At 33.8% G+C, this 21298-nt stretch overlaps 1 protein-coding gene across 3 annotated transcripts in view; it reads left to right on the forward strand.

Annotated features, from left to right (window-relative positions):
- Eip74EF (Ecdysone-induced protein 74EF) overlaps positions 1 to 21298 on the forward strand; it is a 209375-nt gene that overhangs the window by 126247 nt on the left and 61830 nt on the right. The gene's annotated exons all lie outside the window — the stretch shown is intronic.

Here is a 21298-nt window from a genome sequence, read left to right on the forward strand (position 1 = left end):
TCAATCTATACTAGTGCCCCGACCTGGTTTCACTCTTCAAGCTATAATTCTATAAAAGTTCTAAATAGGACTAGGAGAATAATATATTTTTTACACAAGATTTTATTGTCGTCAGAGAGATCTTATAACATTCAATTTATTATAGAAATTATGTGACAAAAGAACAAGTTCGTGCAATAATATATATATGTATAATGTGTAATTTTATTCAATTTATGTATGTAAATGGATTTGTTATATATGTAACACAAGGTTTTTAAATATGTATGTATGTTTTGTGTATTTGTTACTCTTTCGCGCAAAAACTATTGAATCGATTTCGATGGAATTTTGTAAACCAGTAGAACGAACCCTGGATTAACACATGGGGTACTTATCATCCTGAAATTCAAATCCAAAGTCTAAACTATTCAGAAATTATTATTATTACTCTTTCAATTCAAATTTTGTATTAAGTACTATTTTCCCAAAAAAGCTACAAACTACTGGGCTATTCTAATATTATTCCCACGTGAGCCGAGCCCTGGGACCCGGCTAGCAAGTCTACATTGCCCAGCGGTAGTCTGTATTATTCAACCTTTACGTTATTCACAAAGTACACGCGCCTTCGCGGAACCCACTCAATTCAATTTGCGTTTCCTTGCTTAATAGTTTTATGTGGTAGTCGTAGTACATGCTACAGTCAAAGCTTTTTATCAGCCAAATTAGATTTTGGACAATCTAGAAAAAATCCTAACTAATATCACAAATGCCAAAGTTAGTGAGGATGTTTGTATGTATGCATGTTTGTTACACTTTCACGCAAAATCTACAGGACGGATTGTTATGAAATTTGGTACACGGGTAGAATACGACCTAGAATAACACATAGGGTACTTTTTATCCCAAAATTCCCACGGGAGCGAAGCCCCGGGTCGTTATTTATAGAAACGATGTTATGGGTTTTTTTTTGCCACTAAGTTTTCCATTTGAAATATTCCAACGATACGCTATCTAGCGGCGATAGTCACGTAAAACTGAATCACTCACGTATTCTATCTTACTCTGAAAATACAGTATTTTCGTGAACCAACTTAACAATACACAACAAGATATAACCAACTAAACTTCATTCCAAAACCGCCGCTATTCCCATCGCAGAGAGTTCACTGATAACTTTACATTCAGTCAATTGTACTCGAAGGGGTTACCTCGTTTTAAATAGCTTTAGAACGCGAGGATAGACAAATTTTCTACTGAAAATGTTTATTTTTAATTAATTGTTTCATTTAACATTAACATATGTCAAGAAGGGTTATATTTTTTTATATAGTTCGACCAATCATAGAGCTTTGCCATCACAGACAAAAGCAAAAGCGAAACTAATTACTTTTTCCGTTATTTCGCCAAAAATACACATAAATTGGGGTAAATATAAATGAAATATGCTTAATTGCGCCTTTAACTAATAGGATGACCACAATTTGACGAATGACGACCTCGGTGGCGCAATGGTAAAGTGCTTGCCTCTGAACCGAGAGGTTCGATCCCCGCTCAGGTCATGATGGAAAATGATCTTTTTCTGATTGACCCGGGTCTTGGATGTTTATCTATATATGTATTTGTTATAAAATATAGTATCGTTGAGTTAGCAACCCGAAAGCAACCCGAGCATGATAATTTACAAGATTGTGTTAAAACAAAACTCCATAAGTCACGAAACGAAAATATTTATATAAATAGTTCTATACCAAAAATATCAACAATTTAATCAGAACCAAGTAACACCCACCCCCTTAATTTCTGGATGCATCCCCAACCCTCCTAATTACATGTATTATGGAGTTTCCTAGACATCCGCCCACCGCGCCGCCCGCCCAGTCTGAAGGTTATGCAGGGTAGGGCGTTCACCCTTCACACCTACACGCCTACACACACACACACACACACACACACAGATATAAGGGGCGGTGGTGTGTGTTCCGTTAAGGTTAGCGGCAATTGGGCTGTATAGACGATTTTTTAATTCTTGTATATGAAATATGGTTTTGTTTTGTTATATTTAAAGCTTGTCTGACTAAAACGGGACCGTCTGCTTCCTTTCTCTACTTAATTCTAATGGATGCGAATAACATGCGAATGCATAGTGATTTATATGATGGTTAATCCTATTTTTAAGTACAGTCGGGAACAGATAAATATGATGATGTTGTAATAAGTTTAATTAGGTGAGGTCGATTTTTATCTGTTCCCATTTGTACGTACATTAACTTTCTTGTTATGGAAATTAAAGGAAATCGTCAATAATGAAATTTATTTTCTATTGTTGCTCAAATTTATGAATATTGTATATTTTACGTCAGCATTTCAAGTCTAGAAATTCTCTGTTTGTTTTCAATTACGATTTTATACGTAATTCGAAGCTTTAGTTCGATTTGTTGACAGAACTCGATAAAGCTTAATAGACGCTTACCTTTAACAGTCTCTATATACCTATCTTGTGTGAGAGTAACATGTATAATTCTCATTTGTGAATGTTTTATATAACCTCTCTCAATACAAACTTTAAAATATAGTTGAAATAGTTATGTATGTGAAATTTGTATTTTCACCACGCGTCTCAATTTTTTCTTGTAGTCCTTATCAGTACTCTTCAGAGCATCTCTGTCTTTATTATTTCCAAATTAATGCCAGTTCCACACCGTCGCCGAAACCAGACACATTGCGTAGTATGAGTGCTTTTATAAACCAGCAATGTAAACCGAATCCGGCAAAGTTTGGCAAACTTGTCGACGACAGTGTGGAGCCGGCATAAGAGATCAACAAAATTAGATAACAAAAACCCGGCTATGCCACTAGTGACATACCCAGAAAGCATTGGACTTATATAAGCTCCGAAATTGTTTCAGTAAAATATATTCAGCCTTCACCTTTCACAAAACACCGATAGTGCAGAGCAATATTTATTTTAGTCATCTATCGCCGCACTGTTAGGTTTATATATAGCTACCAATATCTTTAGGTAATGGTTTTTTGTTGAAAATTTTTTTAATTTTTCAACAAAAAACCATTAAAGAAATTTATTTCACACGAACGTCCCGGTTTCGCTCGGTAAAAACATAATTAATTATACAACTAAACCTTCCTTAGGGATCACACTATATATAAGCGAAAACCGCCAAATTTTCAATAAAAACAACAGCTATTATACAATAATGATTACACAACTTGCTTGTGAACTTGTAATGAATGAGTGAAGGTATTCCTATTTTCACTGTATTGACACTCAAATTTTCGTTGACGACATCAAGTCACCACATTTTGGATACAAAGCCTTAATATTATATTCCTTCGCTATTTTGCCAATGCCACTGAATGTTCCCGGTAACAAGTCGGTCCTTAGAATTACGTCTATGTCGGCCATATTCGGCCACTTCTAGGAATCGAAAGCTATGTATTTTACAAGCGTTTATTTAACTTATAATGTATGTAATGGTTCTGTGTCTGTTCCGGTGGAATCTTGCATATCTTCGAAGGAGATATCTTCAATCGATCGAGCTGAAACTTTGTGTGCACATGTTGGATGACAATGCATTATTAGATAGATAGATAGATAAACTCTTTATTGCACCTTTCACAAAGGAGTACAGTGACAACATTATTACGATATACATGACCTGGTGAATCCAGCATCGCCTCCCGATTAGGGAATTCCTAACCTCATGTAACTTTTACACGTGCCGCTGTTAATACCATTGAGATTTGTATTGTTTACTGTGGTTGTTTGATGATGATAATAAAATATTCATGTATATATAGTATTGTAAGTATATAAATACATACAGAATTCCAGATGTACGCGTTTTTTGTGCTTGGGATGAAAAAGATAATCAAAAGCATCAAATCTTGGCTAGATTTTCTCATTACACAAAAAAGTTATTGTATTAAATTTCGTGTTCACACAGTCCACAATGGTTCTAAAATTCGTATATACTGATTATATTGTCTACTAGCTATCGCCCGCGACCTCGCCCGCGTTTAAATCGAGCTCACATATTATTATTGATACTAATCTCGGGTTCTAAGCAATATATCGCAATGAAACCTATAAGAGATTTTAAGTTAGACCATCCGCTATAGAACTGAAAAAACCGCATCAAATTCCATCCACTTGTTTTTACGTTTCGCGCGAACACACATAGCCCACTAACAGTTTTATTATTGGCATAGATACTTGATTTAAATCCTATTTTTTCAGTTAAATGTCATGTTTGACGACCTCGGTGGCGAAGTGGTAAAGTGCTTGCCTCTGAACCGAGAGGTCCCGGGTTCGATCCCCGGTCGGGTCATGATGGAAAATGATCTTTTTCTGATTGGCCCGGGTCTTGGATGTTTATCTATATATGTATTTGTTATAAAATATAGTATCGTTGAGTTAGTATCCCATAACACACGTATAGAACTTACTTTGAGGCTAGCTCAATCTGTGTGATTTGTCCTAATATATTTATTATATATTTATGTAAAACGTTTACGTCCATTCAAAACCTCTGTTTTGGTTAGCTTATGAATAGTTAGTTAGCAAATGAATTCGCAATTTGTTTTCTAGTTATTTTCACTTGTAACAATAAAGTGAACCACTCAGTTCTCGCGCGGCCCGATCGGATTGCAATCCTATTGTTATCCAATTGTTTTTTATTATCTCCAGGATCGAAAAGTGTAAATACGTAAAGTGACGAAATCAAATATGCGAGATGAAAGTAATTCTAAAGGCGATAATTTACTTCCTATTTAATGAAAATATGTGACTTTAATCTATCTTTTTTTAACAATAAACTTCATAATTAGTCTTAAAGACTATCACTCGTCTCTGTCTAACACTAACGCGCAATATCTCCGTCTCGCTCGCGAAAGAAATGCAGTTTTCACTCAGAGTCACGCGAAGTCAATTTGATTAATGAAATATAGAAAGATTTTGTAAAAAAAAATTGAAGTTTTCTCGTTTCTCTCATTCGTTTTTAAGAAGAAAAGCAGCAATTCCTTTTTCGCTTTCTTCATCACAAATGTCTGACAGGCGTTTATGTATTTTTTTATATTGTTTACAGGTAAATCACAGCGCGTAACTGTACAGACTTATATTTAGTGGCTAATCACTTCATTTGGGTATACGTACGTAGGTATAAAACTTCACTTACAATAATTACTTTTCCACTACCGATAGTATTTCTATCAATAGCATTCTCGATGTTCCAAATGACAATTCGTTCTTTGTAAAATGTGACAATTTCGATTTAATACCTACAGGGTTTTTTTACACTGCAAAAATCATGTGATCAGATGAATCAATGACAAAATTTTTTTGGTCATTCAAATTGGCGTAAACATCAAATTTCTCGTTCTTTATTCATTTTAGAAGTCAATTTATCAATAAAAAATTACGCTGTAACTCTTTTTTTATTGATAAATTGAATCCATTTAAATCTTAATTACCTGAAAGGATTTTATATATGTATTTACTTGTCAGAATAAATATACCGATAGACCAAGACTGCCACAATACTTTATGCGCATGATCGACAGTCGTTTGTAAAATGTCCATAGATATTATATCACCTCGAGAAATAAAATACTTCATTATCAAAATTTTCGTCAGCTTCTCTCTTCTACATAATTATATTTCCTCAGGGCTGAGGATCGTGGTCATTACGTGGAATGAATGAACTTCGTGACGATGTCAGCTTTATAATGACGAAAATGTTTAGTTCTAACAATAATTTTTAGCTTGTAAAGAGTCGTTTCATTCTATATATATAAATTTACATTATAAATTATAATTACACATATGTAAATGCATTTCATAAGCTATACACGTGCATTACAGTATTTATTATAATCTATTTATTATAGTGATGTGACATTATGGGTTTTTGTATTTTACTATACTATATATTATCAGAACGAAATGCCATTTGGAACATCGAAAATGCTTTTGATAGAAAAACTATCGGTAGCGTAAAAGTAATTATTGATATAGTGAAGTTTTTATACCTACGTACGTATACCCAAATGAAGTGATTAGCCACTAAAGATAAGTCTGTACAGCTGCACGCTGTGACTTACCTGTAAACAATATAAAAAAATATTATATGAACTTCTATGGGGCGCGCGTTTACTACTGTCAAACTTTATTTATATTATTTATTAATACAAAGTGATTAGTATTTACTATCTCTTTTTCTAGTCGAAAATCTAAAAATATTCTTCCTTCTTCTGTTTACTGCTGAGCATATGTCTTTCTTCTTTTACATCAGCCGTCTCTTTCCTATGCTAATCTAATGCACGTACGACCTGCAACTTTGATGAATAAAGTCATAATTATCATCTAATTCAAATTCAAAATCAAATCATTCATTCAGAAATTAGACCTTCACAGGCACTTTTTCTCGTCAATTTTTATATTTATAGTTATTTCTCACAAGCTACAAACTACTGGCATTTCGCAACGACCACTGCTGAGAAGAAATGCCAAAAGAAACACATTTGAACAGTGTTGGTCCCTATCATAATATATAATTTAAAATGAGACCTCTATTCGGTGGAGTTCCTTCTATTGCTCTCTCTCCATAGCCAATTCCTTCACTTCTTCATACGCCCAAATTTTCTTTTATTTGCCTCAGGTTACTCCCTCTTGGTCTCCCTGCGGCGCCTTCTTCCTTCAATCTTTCTTCCTACAAAATATGTCGACTAAAATAAATAAACAGAATAAAATTTGCCTATGTTACTCATGAAGGTTTCGCCGTTGTCGTCGTCGTTTCATCGTAAAATCGTCCCATTAGTTTTGTGTTTATTCATTACAAACAAAAATACATCTTTTCTCTTTATAATATCAGTATGGATGAGTATAGTATACTCATATAATTTATATTATATCTGCTCAGTAAATTCATCAGAAAAAATTACCTTGTTACGAAGTTTGCCACAAAATGTCGTCGCATCATCAAAATATTTTGTATATGCATTAAGAACTTCAGGTTTCATCTGCGTGTTATAACTCTAGGACATCGTAAAGTCTACAACAGACAGGTTTGTAATGCAGCGGGAGCCGTGGGAACAGAGTGCACCTTGCAAAGTGCACGGCAACTGCAAGTGCAGCTAACGCACTTTCAAATTGCTTGATGCGCCGACACTCAAGTCCGGGCCTGTATCTATAAGCATAAAAATTTAAGCCACAATGTAACACAGCGTACTGTACTATGGCATAATGATTTTTAAGCGTAACGTTCTTACGCATAACAATTTGAACCATAACTAACCTAACCCAACCTAAAAGTTATTTATGCCACATTTATCCGTATGCCAAAAATAAATTATGCCTTAGACCTATTATGCCAAAATCGTTATGCCAAAGATAAAATAGTTTATGCGATAAAAAGTGGCCCTGTTTATTCCACGTCTCTTCGGTTAAGTTTACTTGATATTGGAAATAGGGTTAATTGCGTCTGCAATATAAAATAAAACCCCAATCCCAACTAATATCATAAATGCGAAAGTTTGTTTGCAAAATTTGTTTGCTTGTTACCTCTTCACGCATTATTTATTGGCCCGATTATTATGAAATTTAGTACACGGGCAGAAAATAACCTGGAATAACTCATAGGGTACTTTTTATCCCGAAATTACCACGGAAGCGAAACCCCAGGACGCAGCTAGCGTATACATATTTAGAAAAATAATTAGGTGTAAAAAAACGTACCATTCGAGCTACTATATCAATCTGACTTATGTATAGTATTTTTAGAGATAAATATTATCGAGATTAGAAAACGTATAAGCATTTTACCCACATTATACCCACTTGGCGTAGAAGTTAAAAGCATATACTTTATTATGTAGAAAGTATTTTATATATACTGATAACTTTTACACAAATTGCAGGTTTGATCAATACATTCAATAACAAATACATAATTACTACAAAATTAATTATAGGTTATCTTGATCTTGGTTAATGGAAGCCTAAATTTGGAATAAAACATTTTTTTATTATTATCATTGTCTGTCTATCTGTCTGTGTTCGCACATCACGCAAAAACTACTGGACTGGATTAAATTTGATGCGGTAACAGTTATATAGAGGATGGTCTAACTTAAAATCTGATTGGTTTCATCATTTCGATACGTTGCTTAGAACCCGAGATTTTGATGATAATTTATTTGAGTATGAAATAATTGAGTGAAGCCGACAATAGCACGTATAAATGCACGTATGTGTGTGAGTTAGTATATTTGTTACTTAATAGTGCAAAAAACATTGGACAGATTTCGATGATAGAATAATCTGAAGTAGCCCTTACCGTGGTGGTGTAATGGTTAAGACGCCCGCCTGTGGATCTGAAGCTCCCAAGTTCGAATCCTACTCGTGCCACATGAGTTTGTATACCAATCTAAATCATGTATAGTAGTTTTCATCGACCACCACTTGCTTCCGGTGAAGGAAAACATCGTGAGGAAACCTGTACACTGATTGATTCTTATTAACTTGTGTGTGAAATGGAGAAGGCAATGGCAAACCACTCCATTACTAATGCCAAGAAAGTTGTTGTGTGTGTTTCATTCCACGTAATAACCACGACCATCACCCATGAGGAATACGACTATGAAGAAGAAGAAGCCCTTACCGTAATTCTTATCCCATGATTATTATGGGTTATTTATCTAGCTGTAACACAAAACAGCAGGTGATAACGTAAAACTTTGCTTCCCTTGATCTGCTTTCACAACAGTACAGGCTTTTGGAAACAACGACAATTTCCCATTGCCTACTTTCCACCGTCATCCATTTTATAACTAGACACGTAATAACACCCATTCAATACGGAGTTTGAAATTATAACGCATATATAGAAGCGATGGCGCTTCTATGAAAACACTAGCTGTTGCCCACGGTTCCGCCCGCGCTGAAGAAAGCCTATATCACTCTCCATCTCAACTATCGACGACCTCGGTGGCACAGTGGTAAAGTGCTTGCCTCTGAACCGAGAGGTCCCGGGTTCGATCCCCGGTTGGGTTATGATGGAAAATGATCTTTTTCTGATTGGCCCGGGTCTTGGATGTTTATCTATATATGTATTTGTTATAAAATATAGTATCGTTGAGTTAGTATCCCATAACACAAGTCTCGAACTTACTTTGGGGCTAGCTCAATCTGTGTGATTTGTCCTAATATATTTATTTATTATTTATTTACACAAAAAATAACATTAATTCATATTGCTCCGTTTTGACGTAAATCTTCATTCAAAACAAACAAACATACCTACTTTCATTCACGTCATTAGTTGGATGGATGAATGATATTTAATTAATAGATCAATAACAATAAATATTTCTGAACATAAATAAACAGGATTTTTTTATTCATTTATTCAATACATTTTGATTAGAATTTAGAAAGAAAATTTGATTCGATTAATTTCTGAAATTTCAGACAGAAAAATAATTTTTTGACACTTCTATGTCCTATTATAAATTCTGTGCCAATTGCGGACTTTCGATCGGTTTGTATGTGTGCGTGTAGTTGCAGCGAGATGCAGCCGTGTGCAGGAAGAAAGTGCATTCTGGTTGAGGCTAGACGAGGGAAACTTGACATTACGACGGTGGCTACACGAGGTATACGAGCTAGCGATGTGTCTGGAGATTTAAGTGTGGGAGTGAGATAGGTAATATGTCTGTGTCGTGCCCATGTCACGCTAGAATATGACCACTGCATTTCCCCCGCGGATGTCGTACGCGGATATTGTTGCCTGTCTGGATCATGTTATACTTTTCCGCATTGTATTTTTGTGCAACAAATCATAAATAAAGGAACCTTGGCAGCTCAGAAGCAGCAGCATTCTAAAGTGAGTTGACAAAAATCATAGAATAAAGAAATATATATGGCAAAAATTAATTGTGATTGGCACGGGTCTTGGATGTTTATCTATATATGTATTTGTTATAAAATATAGTATCGTTGAGTTAGTATCCCATAACACAAGTCTCGAACTTACTTTGGGACTAGCTCAATCTGTGTGATTTGTCCCAATGTATTTATATATTTATTAATTTTATTTATAAAACAATATAATACGTAAATCTATCCTTCAAATAGAAAGCGTTTCGTGTTTCTCATTCTAATCTACGCATATTCCTAGTCATGTTCGGAGCTGTGACGCTGTGAAGCCCGTGGAATTAAATTGTAAATGCTTTTCCAATAGGGTGGATGACATTTTTTTTATTTGATGACTATTCGAAAGCCTATATACTTTCAAAGATATTATAATATAAAGATATTATATTATAATATAATACGGCTTTATTATATGTATAGATTGTCAAAGAAACTGAAATGACATGGAAAATTTGAATTCAGTAGGACAAGTGGAAGTAGGTGAAACTTTCAAGGATATGACAAAAATAAATCACACATTTTTGGACTCGTCCAAACGCTTACTAAAATGATACTCTAACGTGATGTCACGATTGAGTAATATTAAGATATTAAAGAAAAAAGCTATGTTCGACAGCTGCCTTCATTATTGCCTCTATTCTGATTATTTCTTCATAAAAATTATTTAAATATTTTAATTTTTACGATGGATGACTTTATAATTTTATTATTTTTTAAATTGTCTTTTCAAAAAACTTTAAATTATCGTATAATGATCCAGCGGTATATAAAATATAAATATAAATATAAATATAAAATATGTTTATTGGGTATCTATGAATTACAATGGTTGTGCGTGTTGCTGGAGCCTCCTTTTAAGCAAAAATATGCTTGTGCCGGGAGACTCCGCTCCTTCCTTCCTATGTTATTTAATTTAATTCTAGATAGAAATCACAATAATATCATTAAATTTAAATTTAATTTTATTACATACTGTTGTTACAGTCTATGAATTTAAATTATAATATTACATATTGTTACAGTCTATGAATTATCACAATAATATATCTATTTTGTAAATTTTCACTACATACATATTTTTTACAATTTTCTTACCGTGTCATCTACCCTTTTAAATTACCCCATTAGAGATTCTCTTTGTTCTTGTATGTTTATTCGTAATATCTTTATTATAAACACACACACACACATGTTAAAAGTACTTACTCTTAAATATATAATGCTGGACTTATCACACGGAGACTTGGGTGGGCTTCAAAATATTCTCACACACATGGAATAATTCATCTTCCTTATTACAAATTAAAAGAAAATCTAAGTCATTTATTGAAAATGTCTTTAATGTAATATTAGCTATTTTCCCGCTGCTTCGCCTGCGTAAATTTCCCACGGGAACCGTATTTTTTTCGGGATGAAAGCACTGTATGTCCTTCACCATACTTCAAACTACATGTATGCAAAATTTCAAGAAGATTAGTTGAGTAGATAGAGCGTGGAGAGCTAACAAACAAACTCACTTTCGCATTTATAATTTTAGGATTATATTACAAAAATTAGGAGTTGTTTCCTAAGTCACGGCGCGATATGCAAAAATATATTCAATTACTTTATAGATTTAACGCAACGTATTGCACATTATTGTATTTCCATCGTTTTCATGTTATAATTAGTAAAATCAGCCGATCATCTCGTATCGCGTCGATCAGCTCAGCCCAGGTGGGTTTCCCCCCGGTTCGCACGCTCGCTATCGAGTTTTTCTCGCACAATGTCGTAATTGTTAGATTTCCACTTTCAGTTTCGCCGATGCACGCTGATCCGCGAAAAAAGTGGCATATTGTACGGTGCGCATGCGACGGTGCGACTTTTGTGATGGCGACGAATAAAATTCACAGATATAAAACATTACTTCAATGAAATGTTCCTATATCTGTGATAAGATTACACTATACATTACTTATCAAATATTAGTGTGAAATAAGCATAATTTATAGCAAAAATTGCCTCACTATGTCATCTTACGTGCTCCTGATTGTAATTACCGTGACTGCGATGCCCTGAAGCCTAAAATCCGCTTAAAACTAAACAATTAAATGTTGATGATTTGGATTTATTTTACTATCAGCCTCCTGTCAAACCTCTTTAGGAATGCTGTTACAGCCAAGGTGGTAAAGATGTTTCGTCCCTTAGTAATTTTTTTCCTTTATTTAGGTCCAACAGTTTCCTCGTACTAAGTAAAGCGTTTTAGAAATGAAGAAACTATTTTTTCCAGACGTGGAGATCAAAGTCTTGCCCCGTAAGCACACCTATTTAAAAATTTCAACGGAATAGTTTTCGCGTTTTCGAAAACACGAGCAGGTACAATTATTATTCGTTCAATAAGCATAGGATATAGCTTTATTTATTTATTTATTTATTTATTTATTTATTTATTTATTTATTTATTTATTTATTTATTTATTTATTTATTTATTTATTTATTTATTTATTTATTTATTTATTTATTTATTTATTTATTTATTTATTTATTTATTTATTTATTGCTGTTATTGCCTCTCTCTTACCTACCTTTTTCTCTTTCTTTGGTTGTGGCGGGAAATCGGCGACGTTGAGTTGACGACCGCCGTGGCCTAATGATCATCACGACACTGGAGGTCCCGGGTTCGAATCCCGGTTAGGTCAACATGAAAAATTAACTTTTTCAAATTGACCTGGGTCTTGGATATTTATCTATATATGTATTTGTTATAAAATATAGTATCGTTGAGTTAGTACCCCATAACACAAGTTTCGAACTTACTTTGGGGCTAACTCATTTGTCCCTATTTATTTATTTAATGTTTCAAAATAATAAACATTTCTTCAGAGGTACAAGTTTTGCTGACGGTACAGTATCATGTCTGTTTACAATTTTCACTCTCCGTATTTCTCGGCAGTGAAAATGCCACGATCTCCTTTTTTCGCTGCGCCGGCGCAGCGCAGGCGGAATGGGAGCGCTGGATCGTGACAAATGGACAAAACAAACACTGTTTTATGTGGGTTCTGTGGTTGAAATAACCCTTCAGTTATGTTCAGTTTAAATTCATTTAAGTTCATGACATAAACTTTAGAAGTAACAGGTTGAACATTCTTTAAGATATAATTTGGTAAATACATGAACCAATTCAATTGACACGTTTTCGATCAGTTGACACGTTGATGATTCGGATTTATAGAGTATTACTATAGTATTACTATGGTATTACTATGGTATTACTATGGTATTACTATGGTATTACTATGGTATTACTATAGTATTACTATAGTATTACTATAGTATTACTATGATATTACTATGGTATTACTATAGTATTACTATGGTGTTACTATGGTATTACTATAGTATTACAATGGTATTACTATAAAAGAAATCAAAAATGTGAGAATTATTTTTATAAATCTTACTTTTTTTTCTAGCTATAGTGGAATGTAACCCACTGCTAGTAAAAAGCCTTCCCTTATTTTGACACGAAATTACTAAAATATATATGAAGCCTTATTTCAAAATTGTAATAGGTATTTTTTTGTTGATGAAGTATATAACAAGTAGGTATATATATACTGTTGAGTCATTAGAAAAATATAAATAATATGTTGTCACTTCGGTTCTTCCCTAAACTCGAGTTAAAACTCCGCACAGACACAAATTTCTATATTTATCACAACAATTTACATCGCAAATTGTATAACTATTGTTACAAACCCTTAACGTAAAAATTTACCATATACATAAATCAGTTTTAATGATGAGAGACAATGTACAACAAATATAAATCATATTTCGCACGCCCCTTGATATTTCTGTCTACTTTGAGGATATATTTGACGACCTCCGTGGCCTAATGGTCATCATGCCGGAGTGCTACACTGGAGGTCCCGGGTTCGATCCCCGGTCAGGTCTACATGGAAAATGATCTTTTTCAGATTGACCTGGGTCTTGGATGTTTATCTATATATGTATATGTTATAGAATATAGTATCGTTTAGTTAGTATCCCATAACACAAGTCTCGAACTTACTTTGGGGCTAGCTCAATCCAGATGATTTTATTCATTCATTTATATTTTGTACTTTTTATCATCACAACATTTATGTCAAAGCACAATGTATATGCGGTGGTCGTGTAATGGTTAAGCCTATGGATCGAAAGCTCCCAGGTTCGAATTCTACTCGTGCCACATGAGTTTGTATATAAATCTGACTCATGTATAGTAGTTTCCATCGACCACCACTTGCTTCCGGTGAAGGAAAATATCGTGAGGAAACCTGCACACTGGTTGATTATTATTAACTTGTGTGTGAAATGGAGAAGGCAATGGCGAAACACTCCATTAATAATGCCAAGAAAGTTGTTGTGTGTGTTTCATTCCACGTGATGACCACGACCCTCAGCCATGAGGAATACGACTATGAAGAGACAATGTATAAAAAATTAAATTTTCTTCTTCTAGAAAGAGCTGACAGTGTCCTAGCGGCTGAACACACTTTTCCAAACATAGCTAAGAAAACTCTCAATTGAATTCTCTTTAAAATAAAATAAAATAAAAACTTGATCAAAACTGCTTTACTTGTTTAGCTGCTACGATGCCACGGACAGACATACAGATACACAGACATGATGAACTTAATAACTCTCCTAATAATCCTTCTGTCGTTGGGGGTTAAAAACGCAAAATGTACACAACAAAAAATGCTCACAATTTTCCCAGCCTCCAAATCTTCTGATTTCTCGTCCTAATTGGCATTCAATACTATTCTAAATCTGTGTTATTATTTTGGTATTTATTAATTCTTATTCACGCTATACTATTTTTTTCGGTGAAGGTAAACATCGCGAGGAAACCTGCACTCTATTTGATTAACAACTTTTGTTTGAAATTGAGAAGGCAATGGCAAACCATTCCATTAATAGTGCCAAGAAAGTCGTGTGTGTTTCACTCTATGAAGAGATCACGATCCTAAGCCATGAAGAATATGACTATGAACAGAACTCACGCTATATTAAAAAAATATATATAAATGGTAAAAAAAATTTAGGGAAATAAGATCGAACCCAACCTCCATTTTCTCGTAGATTCTACGGGCTTTTGATTTTAGAATTCGGAAAATTTAAAGTAACCGTTTACCAACAATCAGGCCGTATAATGTTCAACTCTATTTATTAAAAAAAAATAGGATATTGCTCCCAACTAGAGCTGCAAGGTGAGAATACTTGACCATGTTTGCTTAACGTATCTTATTAGATATAATTCTGTCTGAGTGTCGGTGTCTGATAATTGTTTTGTTGAGGACCTATGATAGATACTCAACCAGTGTAGGCCTTTACTGGTTACGATAACTGAAAGAAAAATCATATTTTACACTAATTATAAAAAAGTTAGACAAGAAAATCGGAGATCAAATACGTTTTGTTTTTAAAGTTAAAATGAATGAATGTGACATGTACAACAAAGAATTCGATGTTTTTAAATTTATTCTGATGATGAGAAAACTTAATTTTTCTCTGTTATCTTTTTTCCGGCCTTTTTGTAAACTTTGTTTGATTGTTTCTAATATATTTATTGTACAAAAAAACATATGTTAAAAGAATATACATAACAAGAAGGTAAATATACAATAGCGGATTTATCCATAAAGGGATCTCTCCCAGTCAAATCAGCGATAGTTTGAGAGGATATATTTACTTAATATAAGAGCTGTAGTAATGTTGTACAACTAGTAGGAACATGAAGGAATTATGCAATATGATTTTCTATTCTTGTTAAATATTTTACATACTAGCGAATCGTCTTTTTCGAAGTAAATATCTAACTGGTACTGTTTATAACCTAAAACAGCTTCTGTTATCAAAATATTACGTTAAAATTTTGCTATACTATCAATAACAGATTGGCCACGTTGTTGTTGTTGGTGACTATAGCTCTAAGTCCGCGGTTCGGCTCTAAGCTAAGTATATGAGGAAAAGTTGCCTACCTAACTTAACAACCTAACCAACCCAACAAGTATTGCAGAGCTAGGAGCTTGTAAGAGCAAAATAAAAATAAATAAACAACTAGAGACGACTGCAGTTTCCGGTGCTAATCGATAGCAATTACAACTAATACACGCTCGTTTATTTGTATGCATGCGTATACGCATCTGATATTACAATTTGCAATAAAAATTGATATGTCGTATAAAATACAAACCATTAATTTTCGATAACTAATGATAAATGCATTTATCTTTACTTAATTCCAAATTCAAATTTCGAAATTAGTTCGGATACTGGAACTAAAAATGTAAAGAAATAAAAATTCAAATTCAGAACTGCATTCGCAACAACATTCAGAGCGGTAAAGTTACGTAGTGTGTGTAAATTTGTATAAACTCGGTGCAACGCTTGCGTGTGTGCGTGTCACCTTGAATGCGTGCGTCGACTGCGCTCTATCAATGCCATTCGGATACACAGAACGATGCTAGATGTTTTTGCAATAACTGTTCTATTGCAATTTTATTCTTAAAAATGGCAGCCGAGCGTGAATAATGAAAGAACGCCGCTTTTAAATGTGGATCGTTTTTGAAAAATATAAACGTATTTATTTAAAACATTTAAAATATTTACAAAGCTATAAACTAAAGGTGGTTAATATTTATCACAAACTATTTATTTGAGGTAGGTCTGATTTATGGTAGGTTTAATTTATGTCTTTTCTGCTATCTAATAAGACTACTGCGATAGAACTGGTATCCAGAAAGCCTAAATAAGATTTAAATGGGAATTATTTTTGATCATCCCTTGCTGATACACTGCTGGGCAATTTTCTCTTAAATCGCTCATAATTCCGACCCATCATTTTATACAAAAACTTTCCGTCGTTAATAATCTAATAAGACCTCGACCTTTTTATATCCACCTTGATGACAGTGCTAATTATATATTACATATACAAATTATAATAATAATGAATAAATTGTATAAGTTCATTAAATATGACTTTGTGATTTGTAATATATGTTATAAACTGTGTTAATTGTCATTTAAAATGTATATATTTAATGAAACCACTTTGTTGACCTGATAAATTGATATAATAAATTAAATTAAAAAGCTATATTTTCAAACTATTACAATGCAAATCAAATTTTCACAACATTTTATAAAACATAAAAACAAACTCCCATGCGTATCCGAACGCAGTTTTAACTACACACCTCTGCCCTGGTCCTGGCGCATCTCGGGTGACGTCCCTCTCCAGCACGTTGCTATACCAGTATCGCCGTCCCCCTCGCACCTGCACATAATTGCAGCGCAGGAAGCGGCGAGAGATTGATGATCTAAGCCCGATCGCTACTTGCGATGGACGTTTTTGCACGCCGACATTAAATAACGTAGTAGAAGAAGAGACTGTTGATAAATCCATAGGGACAAATAGATGCTGTTTCTGTATTTATCCTATAAGCTTGGGCGGCTTCGCCCGCGATAATTATCTGCTCTTTGTCATTAAAAAATCGATATCATAATTCATACTTCCTTACTAATATTATATGTGGAAGTGTGTTTGTTTGTCCGTCTTTCACGCCAGAATGGACTATTGGAATGATTTGAATGTTTGGTTTGGAGATAGTTCGGAGAGCTTGACGGTGACAAACCAGGCTCGATAACCATCAATAAAACATAGAAGAGAAGAAAACTGAATGTTTTAATTTTCTAAAACTGTGACTTTGGCGAAATTCTAATAAATAAATATTGTTGTTGACATGCACTGATATGTATTAGAATATCGTCAGAATTACAGTTCTCCCCGTCTGGTGCCAACAGATCTGTTACATTCTGCCGAACGCACTCCATGCATTCTCTTCTGACTCAGTAGTATTCATAGACCACCACTTGGATGAAGGAAAACATCGTGAGGAAACCTGCACACTGGTGGACAGTTTAGTAGTTTAGTTCCCTAGTGTGTATGCGACTACCTGCCACTAGATGGCGGTAAGTAGTCTTAAAAGTTATGTCAGATGCGCGAAGAAAGCGACTTAAATAACATCTGACTCCAGTGTTAGCGATAATGATGATAATCCTTTCTACTTCTTTTTCGATTCAATTTCATGTGAATTATTTCATTCAGAACAATTACACATGCATACATACTGTGATATATTTCTGTATTTCAGTTATTTTGTATGTCCAGTTCCGTTGCACATTCTGGGCAGTTTCGAGTTCGCCCGATACTCATAGTATATGTGTTCTTGAGCCTATAATAAGGTGAGGAGTAAAGATAGCTCTGTCCGTCTGTAAGTACGTGTATTAAAGAAAATTTCTGGTATTAGTGGACTATTATTATATCACTAATAGACAGTACATTTATTTACTATATAATTATTGTTTATTTACACTTTTTGTGAGAAAATTAAGAACACAAGTTTTAAATTAGAAATCATTGTTTATTGAAAACAATTTTACGCGTTTTGAGGAAATTTGTTGCATAGATATGGAAGTGGTAAAATAATCTGAAAATTAAAAAAAGCTAATTACCCCAAAATTCTCAATAATTATGCTACATAAAAAATATCTGCAGTGTTTTAAAAATATCCGAATACACGAATAAAAATACAATCGCCAGAATACTTGTGCAAAATGTGGCAGATAATAAAACGACAGATCACGAAAGATGTTCCAAGTAATCCTCTAACCGATAACGTGATATGAAGGGTGGACGACCGATCCCGACCCCTCATGTGATAAGGACAGCATCTCTGATTCGCCAACCGGTGTTTTTCAAAGATTCTTACATATATCAGACACAACAGCCCTTCAGGTCTGCATGTTCCATTCTCCAGTTTCCTCGCGGGCAAAAAGGTGGAGCTTCGAGCCATTAAAGCAAGGAAATTCTCATACCTGCTACGGTCACGAGTCTCGTCTATAAGCATAAAAAATTAAGCCATAATTTAATATAGCATACTGTATTATGGCATCATTATTTTTAAGCATAACGTTCTCACGCATAACCGTTTATATATTGCCTTTCAAAGCATAACCTGACCTAAAAGTTAGTTATACCTTATTTACCCGAATGACAAAAATCAATTATCAGTATGCCATATAACAATATGACATGATAAATTATGCGACAAATAGGGACCCACTCTGTCACATATTGAGGAAGACACAGTACCATTTCCTTTAAATTATAATGATAGATTAGATTGCAGAGGAAGGACGCGAGATGTCTGGCACATCAGCGAGTGGACGGGAGTCAAAAAAGATGGACAAAATCGGCCAACATTCAGTAATGAATAGGCATACACAGAAGAAGATTCTCTAGTTCCATTATTGAACTGAAAATGATTAATATCATCTTTAGCTCACTGCTGAACACAGGTTTCTCTTTGCGTGGATTACTATCATTATGAAATTACTGGATTATATCAAAACAAACCGATTTGTAGTCAAAGTTGATAGTTAAAAGCACTCAGAAATGCATAACGCAGGAGGAGATATTAACCAACAGTGAATAAAATATGTGATTGACATATATATAATAAAAAAAATAAGGTTGCCATTTGAATAAATCGCGCCATCTTGGTTTCGCGTGTCAAATATTTGATTGTATAATAATCCTAGAAGATAGAGAGTATAATATCCTTCTAGGAAACAAACTTCGTGTCACGCTAATATTATATGTATACAAAACACAGCCAGCTATATAATATAACTAATAACAATGAAGCAGAATGAGGATGTGCCAGAAATAATGCGCGATAAATGTTAACTATAACATGATGTAACAACGATTCATTTACACGTTAGATAAACTATAGTCCGTAACTTTAGGCGCTTGATAAACGATAAACAATATTGACTTGTCGTTTTATCGAACATAAGCTTTGAAAACCAATAAATCATAATTCAAATTGATCAATTTTTCAAGAATGTATTTGCAATATTTAAATAGCAACATCGTTGAGAATGAAAAATACGAGTAAGTAATAAAATATTTCCATAGAACTTGTTTGTTTGTATTATCTATATCGTACATACGTTAAAGTTAATACTAGAAAGATATACATGTGATTGTACAACGGTGGACTTATCCCATATAGGGATCTCTTACAGTCAGTCAGACTATAACATTAAACGTAAAATGGAAGTAGAAAAAAGAGTATTTCTTATCGAGTATGTTATTGCTAACTTTGGTGTCAAATTCTAGTCGCATAAAGGCGTCTGACATGATTTTTACGACTACCTGCCAATATCAAGTGATAAGTGGTTGAAAAAAAAAAAAATCAGTATTGTTTACCATTTTTCAAGTGCCTAAACAAACGGAGTATAGTACACACTTTGCACGGATCTTCGCAGTTTGCGCAAATTGTTTGATATCGCTATATTTTAGGCAATTAATTGTTATCATTGTTTCGGAAGAATTTATTTCAACTCATGTGATTCGGTTAATGGTATAGGAAATCAGTAAATTTGTGAATTATAAACAGGAATGTTTACTTAATGGGTCATATGATGGGTAATTTTTAACATACATTAAATTTATTTGTAAATAATTTCTTTTTCGTTATAATTCGTGTATTTATGTGCTAAAATTGGCATAGATTGACGTAGGTGTATTGCGAAACTCTAGATGAAGAAAAACTAAATAAAAATTTTAATATTGTATTTTTTTAAGATTACAATAACTATCAATGTATTACTTTTTTTTTTACTAAAATGTTGGTTTTTTTTCACCCTATTTATTTATGTTCTTGTTTTTTTTTCAGGTAAGTCTCAAAATAGACGTGACATCACTACCAATACTACTTTTATATGTGAGTACGTAGCTAACTGATTTATACTCCAAGTGGTATAGAAGGTAAACTGTGAGGAATAAGATATTTGTTGGTGTCAGTGCATAAAAAACGGGTTGCACTCCGGGAGCGCCAGCAAAAGTGAAAACTTGAATATTAACGTTGTGCATTTTTGACGTCTTACGAATTTTCGATCAGGGTCACGTGTCCTGACTGAGTTAAACATTTTTTATCCATAACGAAAAGTGCACAACGCCGCTAAAGAAGTGTTCACGTCGAAAACTAAATTAAAAATTGTAGAAACCCAAAACTCCGAAGTTGCTTAGCTCATCCGCTAGAAAAGTACTACCGATATGCAAATAGGTAAACGCATTTTCCAATGGAAACATCCTCGTAGTTAATACTCTTGATTAAATTCTCTGTCGAATAAAAAAAACACATCAAAATCGGCATTTGGTCGCTAATAAACGAGTACGATTACTTATAGGTATATTGATTCATTAATCCTGCAACTTTTCCAACAAATGTTCTTCGAAACTTTTCCACAGCTATAGACGCAAA

Source organism: Plodia interpunctella, chromosome 5 (assembly GCF_027563975.2).
Source record: "Plodia interpunctella isolate USDA-ARS_2022_Savannah chromosome 5, ilPloInte3.2, whole genome shotgun sequence".
Classification (NCBI taxonomy): domain Eukaryota; kingdom Metazoa; phylum Arthropoda; class Insecta; order Lepidoptera; family Pyralidae; genus Plodia; species Plodia interpunctella.